Source organism: Sitophilus oryzae, unplaced genomic scaffold, assembly GCF_002938485.1.
Source record: "Sitophilus oryzae breed Bouriz unplaced genomic scaffold, Soryzae_2.0 scaffold_1442_pilon_pilon, whole genome shotgun sequence".
In the NCBI taxonomy this organism is placed as follows: domain Eukaryota; kingdom Metazoa; phylum Arthropoda; class Insecta; order Coleoptera; family Curculionidae; genus Sitophilus; species Sitophilus oryzae.
In genome coordinates this window covers 1808793-1816852 of record NW_022146107.1, presented here as the reverse complement: position 1 = coordinate 1816852, position 8060 = coordinate 1808793, and positions in this window count along the sequence as shown.

Here is an 8060-nt window from a genome sequence, read left to right as displayed (position 1 = left end):
TAGAGTTCTACTAGCAAACGCTATTGGACGATCATGATTAACCTTACCCTGCGATAAAATTGCTCCTACTGCGAAATTACTCGCATCTGTTGTTATAATAAATTCTTTGGTAAAATCTGGGTATTGGAGAACAGGTGGAAAAGTTATACTATCTTTAAGAATTTGGAAAGAATTTTCGCATTTTATACCCCAATTAAAAACAGAATCTTTTTTTAATAATTCGGTTAAAGGTTTAGCAATTTTAGCGAAATTTTTGATAAATTTCCTATAATATCCTACAAGCCCTAAAAAAGATTTTATATCTTTAGGATTTTTAGGTTGCGGAAAGTTTGTTACACATTGAATTTTTGATGGATCTGGTTTAATGCCGTTTTCTGTAATAATGTGACCTAAGTATAAACATTCTTTTCGTAAAAACTGACACTTCGAAGGTTGAAGTTTTAAATTATGTTGTCTAAATCTTTGAAAAACTTCAATTAATCTATCGTTATGTTCATTTAAGTTGTTTGCATAAATTACTATATCATCTAAATAAATAAAGCATTTCATACCATTAAGACCGCTTAAAACTGTGTTCATGAGTCTTTGAAATGTGGCGGGAGCTCCTTTTAAACCGAAAGGCATTCTGTTATAAACGTAATGTCCTGTATTAGTGCTAAAAGCGGTTTTATTTTTATCTTTTTCGTCCATTTCTACCTGATGAAATCCACTAGTAAGATCTAAGGTAGTAAAATAATGAGATTTTCCTAACTGGTCTAAAATTTCTGCTATATTAGGTAGAGGATATGCGTTTCCAATGGTAATTTCATTTAACTTTCGAAAATCAACGCATACTCTAAATTTAGGTGATAATGGGTCGCTTTTCTTAGGAACAACTAGTAAAGGACTATTCCAAGGACTGTCCGAAGCGGAAATTACCCCGTCTTTTAACATTTGCTCAGTTTGTTCATTAATTATTTCTTTATGTTTGAAAGGCAATCTATAAGGTTTTACGTTAATAGGACCTTTATTACTTTCTGTCGGTATAGTGTGTTTTATTGTGTTGGTGCTTGTTAGTTTATCGCCTTCTAAGTAAAAAATATCGTTAAAATCTCTACAAATATCTAATACTGAATTAGTTTCTTCTTCATTTAATTGGTCTAGATTAATTTCTTTTCTTATTTTAGCAAAACGATCGATAATGTCATAATTATATGTTTCTATAAATTCGTACTCATTAAAAGAAATAGGTTCGACATTCACTCTAGGTGTATGGATAGTTTGAGCTTCATTAGAAATATTTAATATGCTAACTAAACATTTATAGTTCTGGACTTTTGTTAGGCTTGACCCTAGATATAAATGTTCGGATAATTGTTTTGAAACTACTATGCCTTCGGACGAAGATAAATTAGCTAGAGCAGGTACAATAATTTGACATCTCGCGGGAATTATTGTAGTTGCTTCTGACGGCAAAATTTTAAAAAAATTGTCTTCAAAATTAATGACTCCGTCTTCGTAATTTATTTTGGCTTTATACTTTTGCAAAAAATCGCGTCCTAATAGTCCATCACTTTTAATCGGTATACTATCTGGCACAATGTGAAAAGGATGAGTTATTGCTTTGTTATTGTTTAATTTAATTGGGATGTTACAAACACCTTTAGTAAATACAGGTTCTTTACTTATACCTTTTAATTCTATAATGCAAGTTTTATTTAATTTTAGATTATTTTGTAATAAGATACATTCTTTCAATAAAGATATATCTGCCCCTGTATCTAATAAAAGATGTAATTCTTTATCTTTTATATCTAAAGAAGGGATTTTAATTATCTCTAATTGTTGGTAACTATCGGAAAATAATACTGATTTATGCGGTATGTCAATTAAGTTTTGCTCAATTTTAATTTTATTTTTATGCTCAGGTAGTGTGTAATTCATAGAACAGCTATTATCTAATTTTAAGAAGCGCTTAATCGGCTGCTCGCGACCAAGGCTTCGCTCTCGTTTCCCGAAAAATTTTGAGATGTGCTCGGTTCTGAAAAATAATTATCTGCTGAATTGATTAACGACTGAGAATTTATAGTTTGAATTTGTTGTGGTGATCTATTATTTGAACTATTAAAATTGGTAGTACTGGATTCATTATTGTAATTAGAAAAATTTTGAGATTGTTGAGGTATCGAAACATTTTGCTGCCGTTGAGGAACTTGTGAGTTATTAAAATTTCTTGGATTCTGAGAATATCTATTATTGTAATTTGAACGAGGATTATTACTGTTATAATTGTTACCATAATTACGATTATAATTACGCACGTCGTTGTTCTGATTAAAATTTTGATTGTTGTAGTTTCGATTAGTGAAACGTCCTTGATTATATTGTACTGTATTTACGTCTTGTCTATTTGAAAAATTATTATTGCTATTAAAATTTTGCGGTGGGCGTGTCTGATTATTGCTAGGTACATTTCTATTATATGAGTTACTATTTTGTTCGTATTGCCTAAGCTGTCTACACTGTGATGTTAAATGATTATTTTTAAAACAAAATAAACAGGAATTATTAGAAGAATGATTATTTAATTGTCTATTTCCACGCTCTACAAAACCTATATTTTTAAAATGCGAGTTTTTAAACCTGTCATTATTCTCAAGTTCCATTTCAATTGCTAATGATAAAGCTTTATCTAAATATGTAGTATTTTCGGCAATAATACGCATTTGAATTTTTTCATCGTTGAGTCCTTTTCTAAAAGTATTGACTAAAATGGAGTTTAAATTTTCTATTAAAACAGTAGCTTCGTTATTTGCATAATTTAAGTGACACGTTTCTTTATATTTATTAAAGAGAATTTGTAATCTATCGCCATATTCTTTTACAGTTTCCTAAAATGTTGCTTTATATTCATTATTTGTGTTAGAAAAATGCGATGGTGGTGTTTTATCAGTAAAGTGCTCTAATAAGCAAATCTTTTAGTTCTTCCCCTAATTTTGAAACTGTTTATATTGTGTTACCTCTTGTGCCTTCCTTTAATTTAGTACCAAAAATTAAATCTACTAGTAATTTTTTGATCCACTTTGACAATTTTTAATATTGAATCACAATTTAAGAAAATTGGAGGAATTTTGCGTCACCCTGACCATCAAATGAATTTATTAAATTCAGAACATCAGTTGCGTCTTTACCTCCTGCCATTATTATATTTTATTAATGATTATTACTTTTAGTTTAAGAATTATTTATTTATTTTTATAGATGTATTTTTAGTTTGAGAGAAAAATATTTACGAATTTTAAGCAATATTTTTTTTTTTTTTTTTGTTATTTGGGCAGCCCAGAATTATTATTGTCTTAACTTAAATCTAACTAACTAAAATCAGAAGAAAAACAGTAGCGTCATTAACAATAGTAAACAAATGAAAGACTTACCCCTGTCATCATCTGGTGAAAACAAAGCTTCCTGGAGACTTGCTGCTGCGCCCGGCGCTCCTTCAGTGTCCCCAATGTCTATTGTCTTCGTGTCGGGCTTCTTTGCTGCTTCTTGGTGCACCTTCAAGAACTGCCTGTTGCCTCTATCTTCTTCCAAAAACTGGTAGGTTTCTGCTGCGTCTGGCGCACCTTCGAAACCTTGGTAAGTTTTACCGCTGCCACCAATGTCGTGATCCGATTGGGACCACCGTCGTCACCAATCTTGTAGTCGCTGCCACCAAATGTTGTTGTTCTCTATTTGACCTCCGTATCACCACTTGTTGGGAATGTTATTCTTTATTTTTTATAATTAAATTCCATTTTCAAGTTGTTATTACTTTTTATTTTAAACTTTAATACAAAAATATAAATTTAGCAGTATTGTCTATGAAAAATTTTTATGAATGTCCCCGGTCCCTTCTAGACCGTGCTTTTTATGAGAATGCCCGAAATCCACGGGCGTACCTACTATTTCTTAATAATATTTTCAGGTAGGTTTGCAAAGGGACAAACATGACCATTTCTAAATAGAAACCAGACATCGCGCGTCTGAAAGTAAACGAATTACAAAGGAAAACTAAAATGATGCAAACTATTTATGACTATTTCTTCCAAATTTCATCTTAAGGTAATGGTTCTGTTTATTTGCATCACCCATCTTTCTTGAGAAGAATAATAATGTTGATGGTATTTTTCGTACCTTAAATTCTTTAGGCATAGCCGTAGAATAAGGGTAAAAATAATATTTTATACAATTTGTCGAATATACATATACATATAACCATATTAAATGTATGTTCACAACAATACTGTAAATGTTCGTGCGTGGTTATTATTCATAAAATAAAAAAGTAAGCTTAGACTCTAAGGCTATAATTAATAATATCTTATCAAGATCTACATAACATTATTAATCAATCAAAATATTTTTATTTGAACATTACCTATATAGTGCCAAAATAATTTGATGAATTTTACACGCATTAGAACAACACTTCAAATTATGTTTTTAAGTACGTCTATTTATACAGGGAGTTTTTAAATAAGAGCAAGGGGGTATCTTAAATGGTAGTTATTGTTCGACCTCAGAAAACACTGATGAGGATTTTAGCAAAGAAAAATTGTTGTGGCATTACATTTCTAAGATTTTAAGGGTGTGGATGCCACCCCCCATGTGGGGTTTGAATTAGGGCTTCAAAAATAGTCTCATCTTATTTCCCTTCGAAAATAAAAGTTGACAAAATTGACGAGATTTAAAAAAAATAAAAAGTTATAGGTGGGCCACTGAAACTTTTAATTATAAATATGGGGGGGTTATTTACTAAAACTTTAATTATAAATCGCTCTTTATTATTTGTTAATACTTACCTCTTTCTGAAACACCAAGGATCACAGAATAAATAGTTCCAGCGGCCCATACATTATCAAACAAATTGCGCAACATGAAAGTTGCGCAACGAGTTGCCAACATGGTAACGTTTTGATGCGTTGCGCAATTGTTCGATAAGTTTCAAGAATGTTTTGAATTCCTTTTGTGCAACAGGCGTTTGCGCAGCGCGTTGTGTAGTGTATGTGTGTGTTGGTGCTTGTTGCAATATTTTAGTTCTTTTAGTTCTTCATCCAAATTATTTGTTTTCTTTTCGTTTTTTGGTACCATTGACATCATCTAGAGTATATACGATAATAATTGACGCAATATCAATTGAGTGACATGATTGTTTTCAAAATCAAAATGCACAAACTTTTTAATAAAAGTTTGATCAAAATTTTACTTACATGGGTAGTTGTGCAACGGAACGTTGCTCACGCTTTGTTGCGCAACTTGTTTGATAGTGTATGGATCGCTGAATCAGTTGTGCAACGTAACGTTGCGCACGCTTTGTTGCGCAATTGTTTTGATAATGTATGTGCCGCTTTAGAAAAAGTCTAATTTCTTATACAGGAACATTTTTGTATTTAAAGTGTTCCTAATTTTAACAGTTTCTGCAGATATTCGCCGTATTATATTTCATTAGGTTCTTTTATCAGTAAATTTTAGCAAAACCACCTATAGATTTACATTAGTATGGAAAGAGTCAAGTGTTGATAATAACTCAAATATCTGTGCAAAAACCTTTGTAATGAACATTTTAAATGCTGTGCATTTAATTTCACTTACATTGTGAATGCACATTGCTAAATGTACATTTTAATGTAAATGTATATTTTACTTATGCACATTTTTTTATTTTTATACACAACAGTGTTGTCTTGTCTTAAGAAATATCCTGTATAAGATAATGCCAGTTTTGCTTTCAGGATCTATCCTTGCTTTCTTTGGGTTAAAAATATAGCTGAAGCAGTAATGAAGTTAAATTCACTCCAGGTTATAACCATTTTCGATATACTGTTTTTAACCAAAGTTTCAGTAAATAAGAAAGTAAATAGAAAAATAGTATGGGAACACCGCATACTACTACTTGACACAGAAATATTGTACTGTTTGCAGAATGTTACACTGAATCCAATTATGTACAGAAAAATATGGAAATGCAGTAACTCTTTATCATTACTTTTATTTGGCTTACCCGTATTAACAAACATTTTTTATATCGTACCAACAACAACGATATTGACTTCCTCAAAATAATGGACCACCCTCTGTATGTTTACTAAAAATACGTCACAATTTTTTGTTGAATTTAAAATTGGCCTAATACCGGTTTGCACATATTTATGTTCATATCTATCCCATTCCAAAAGCACAAATTGTTATTCGCTTGTCATCCTGTCTGTGAGAGGCGTTGAACAATCCCGGCGGAACATATCCTGAACAAAAATTTAATCGTGTGCCACCATTAAAATATCGTTAGTTACTTTTAAACCGATTTAAATGGGAACGGTGGTAATAAATTCTCCTTGTTTTTAATTTCCCTTGCATGTTTTCGGCTGCGGCTACTGGCCGCATTCTCGCCTCTAAATCATGTCGGCGCTTATCTCGGGACGAAAAATTAAATCCCCAAACCGAAACCGGAAAACCCTGGAAAACCCCTTCCCTTGTCTTCCTTTTCTTTCTGTTTTTCCAGCGTTGGCAATGAAAAAGTTCTTTGCGTCGTTGGCAACTCAAAAAACAAGGATATTTTTGCTTAATCTAAACTATTTTTTTTACTTTATCATCCTCAGCTCTTACTTTGGTTTGGTTTCAACCATTATCACGCCGCGTTCTTTTGCCCTATAATTATGTATCCGGCCTTCGGATGAAATCTTAGCGTTTGTGGGCCAGACCAAGTTCGACAGGTCAAGCCTTTAGCGGATTAAGTCTGTCCGCGGACTGACATGCCCCCAGGTGGCGAAAATACGGCAGTTTTTGTTCCAACAAACAACATTCGCTTTGCCGTATCCGGACCATATAGGTACATAATGTGTACAATTACTTTTTATAATTTAAAAAATTCCTTTAGCCCAGTACCGGGCGACGCACAGTAAGCAGGATCTGTTCAAATATGTCGAAAAAGTTTGGGTGATGCACATATATTTTACGAATAATTAACATGTTATAAAGTGACTTTTTATCGAAAATGTTGCCGCTTAGCGGTATGACTATTATACAGGTCAACAAAAAATCACTTTTGCTGAAAGTTTAGATATTTTTATTACTTTTAATTTCAGCAGGTTATAAAGTGACTTCTTATCAAAAATGGCTATTGCTTAGCAGTATAACTATTATACTGGACGAAACAAAAAAAATCACTTCCAATTTTCGAAAGTTTACAACGGTTATTTTAACTATAGGGGGTGTTTCAAAACAACCGCGAAAACTTTAGGGGTGATTCCCTTGTTCAAAATAAAGGGTGATTGTTTTATAAACGTTGGGTCAAAAGTCAACCATTAGGGAGATATCGCGGTACAAACATGGCGGAAAAAATAATGTTTTTTATTTTTATCTTGAAACGAAAGAGATAGACTAATGAAATTTTATGGAAGCATTATTGTTAGCGAAAACACACTTTGCGGTAATTTTTTTACTTTTAAAATGAGTGGAAGAGGTTGAAATAAACTACCCCTATCATTCTTGTTAACGAAATTTAAAGAAAAATCTTTTATCAAACACATCCAAAAAATTAATTTGGATAATTTAGTTTGTTTAGAAACTTTTTATCTCTTGTATTTTTTTGATAAAACCTCACCGATGGAAATTAAAAAAATAAAATGGGCATTACATGTCAGACAAAAACATTTCAGTAGAGTAATGTCAAATAAAATAATATTAGGAACATCCTAAAGTAACAGTGGCCGACTAGATTTTTTTCCTAAAAAATTACAGCAGCCCACTAGATTTTTATCAGAAAATGTTTTTGTCCTGGCATGTAATGTTCTACATTTTATTTTTAATTTCAAATGGTGAGTTTTATCAAAAAATACAAGAGATAAAAAAAGTTTCCAAATAAACTAAACTATCCAAATTAATTTTTTTGCATGTGTTTGAGAAGATTTTTCTTTTTAAATTTCGTTAACAAGCACGATAGGGGTAGTTTGTTTCAACCCCTTCCACTCATTTTAAAAGTGAAAAATTACCAGAAAGTGTGTTTTCTCCTAACAGCAATGCTTCCATAAAATTTTATTAGTCTC